At 44.1% G+C, this 2869-nt stretch overlaps 1 non-coding gene across 1 annotated transcript; it reads left to right on the forward strand.

The window, feature by feature from the left end:
* The first annotated feature begins 1778 nt into the window (after window positions 1-1778).
* Window positions 1779-1886, forward strand: LOC126097346 (U6 spliceosomal RNA). The gene has a single exon (XR_007522105.1). It is a non-coding gene; the product is annotated as a U6 spliceosomal RNA (small nuclear RNA).
* Window positions 1887-2869: the final 983 nt, after the last annotated feature.

Raw genomic sequence — 2869 nt, forward strand, 5'->3', positions numbered from 1 at the left:
GGAGGGCGATGCTAGCTTAGATGTCCGGTGGTTCTTAAATATCTTCAGGAGATTTTGACATAATTCCTTCAACAATTAAATTACGGTTTCTTCTGTACCTCTTAATGTGCATGATCTATGTCCTCTCCTTAAGTCATAATTCCTGAGGAAAATTTAACTGACAACCACAACAAAAAGCGTCTCGCTCCAAACAGTGGAGTGTTATTACATCATACACATTTTAAAAAGTTAACCTTACTCTGTTTGTGTAGAGTTAAGCCAAAAGAAACGTACGATGTTGTACACTGTCATCAAACTTAGTTGCGTGCTATTTGACGGAAGTGTTGTAAACACTATCTCCTTGGAGCAAATACATAATATGTAAAGCCTCTTAGGTGATACTACGAGATACGAGACAAAGTTATTTTGCGAAACTCAGGGATCCCTCTGTATTCTAACCATAGGGCGTAACTTGTGAGGGCGCTTCCAGTAACCCTTAACATAGAGAAATAAACGTTTGTAACTGGTTCGTGAAGTCGAAACTTAATGCTATGTCCACAGCACAAATTTTGTTCGCAGTATTTCGGGATTAACAAGCGACGTAAAGATATTTCATGTTTACGTCACAGTTTCGATGCACCATTTATTTCATCAGACCTCTTTAAAAGATGTAACTGGTTGTATTGTGTCTACAGTCCTTCAGGAGACAATTACCATGGATTTCCACACGAAGAATTATGAGAATTGTTGGAGATCGTTGCACTGACGTTTAAAGAGTGTCTTCCGTGTTTACATAACGCAATCACTGAACCTTTCGATATCAACTTTAGGGATCATGTGCTGAGCCAGTCCTTGGACGTAACATCTTTGCTGCGCGGGATTAGCCGAGCGGTCTTAGGCGCTGCAGTCATGGACTGTAAATGCTGTAAGGATAACCGCCCGGCTTGCAACACCCCTCTCCAGTTGTGGAATGAGGTCGAAGTCGCGTGGATGGGGGTTTGGTGAGTATGGTGGGTAGGGAGAGATTTTGCACCATCAACCAGTACACAATTGTTGATGACATCTGCATTACGGGCTGTAGCGTTATCATGGGCCGCGCGGGATTAGCCAAGCGGTCGAGGGCGCTGCAGTCATGGACTGTGCGGCTGGTCCTGGCGGAGGTTCGAGTCCTCCCTCGGGCATGGGTGTGTGTGTTTGTCCTTAGGATAGTTTAGGTTAAGTAGTGTATAAGCTTAGGGACTGATGACCTTAGCAGTTGAGTCCCATAAGATTTCACACACATTTGAACATTTTTTTCGTAACATCTTTCCAGGTTAAATAGCTCATTAGATAAATAACGATCTCTGGTGTACCGCCTTGCCTTTCCTCTCTCTCTCTCTCTCTCTCTCTCTCTCTCTGTGTGTGTGTGTGTGTGTGTGTGTGTGTGTGTGTGTGTGTGTGTGTCTTTCTCGCTCCATCTACACATCTGCATACGTACTCTGCAAACCACTGTATGGCAGAGGTTACTTCCCAATGTACCTTCTATTACGACTTTTCCTCGTTCCACTCACGTCTGGAGCGCGGGAGGAATGATCGTTTAAACGTCTCTGGTACGTGCTGTAATTACTCTAATCTTGTCCTCACCGCCCCGAATGGAGTGATGGAGCGATATATATAGGGAGCTGCGGTGTATTCCTAGATTCATGGTTTCTGGGGCTGACGTTTATGTTCAATCGATTGCCGGTTACGTTTCTTCAGGACCTTCGTGACTATCCCATGAGACCATTCGTGCAGCCCTTCTATGTTCAGTACCTCTGTTAGTACTCGCTTCGGTGATACATATACTAAAATTGATAACAATACAGAGAAGGTCAGTATGGCCCGTGTGCAAGAACGTCATGTAAATACCCCTGTTAATCTCACTTGGTGCGAGGCCCACACACTTGAGGAATATTCTAGGATACGTCGCACGACTGTTTAGTAGGCCATCTCCCTTGTACCCTATCTGTCTGTCTGTCTGTCTGTCTGTCTGTCTGTGTGTAACTAACGTCGTTTGTAAGTTGTGCGTGTGTAGCAGCGGGGTGAGACACGGGAAAGTAAGTACAACAGGTTCGTAACTGACACTGCGGAACAGTTGTCAGCACACACTGCAGAAGCTGGTGTAATTCTTCGCACATCCACCCTTGGCAGGTTTTTCTTAAACAACACAACACTAAAATGTAACTTTCCCAGTTTCCAGTATCAAAAATTTAAAAAAATATAAAAAAAACGCAGAGTAAACCACAGAAGTAATTCTTGACACCAACCCATGTTTATAATTACCATGTCTTAGCTTAGCAACTACATGTGTTCAGTACCTTTCATTCGTTTCATTTGTGTGTGCATTCGTAGCAGAACCGTCATCCTGTGTGACTGCCACGTCGAGGGCATGAGTTCAATTCCTTGTACTGTCAAGAAATATTCATTAACGAGAGAAATAGAAGGATAATGCACTCGGCCTCGTGACATCTTGAGGAGTGGGGGCTCCACCTTGGGTAAACGACCTCAACGGCCGTGATAGCAGCGTGCTAACCACATAGACCTACAAAATGTCATCCTTATGAACTTATACGCTTATGGGAGACTCAGCGGTCGATCGGGTGCAGGTAGATCGCTAGGCCACTCCCAAAGATTAGTTTTCTTTTTTATTCTCTCGTATTTTCTCTTAGGTGGGAGAATGGGCTTCAAATAGACACTCAGCTATTCAGGTTTTAAGTTTTACGTGCTTTCCTCAGTGACTTCAGTCGAATGTTGAGATGAGTTCTGTATCCTAGCTAGAGATTTGTGGTCAACGCACCTCATGTCGCCAGAACGTTAAATCACTCTTCCTATAAAGACGTTATACATAAACGCGGATGCCCCAGTGCATATC

Source organism: Schistocerca cancellata, chromosome 1 (genome assembly GCF_023864275.1).
Source record: "Schistocerca cancellata isolate TAMUIC-IGC-003103 chromosome 1, iqSchCanc2.1, whole genome shotgun sequence".
Classification (NCBI taxonomy): domain Eukaryota; kingdom Metazoa; phylum Arthropoda; class Insecta; order Orthoptera; family Acrididae; genus Schistocerca; species Schistocerca cancellata.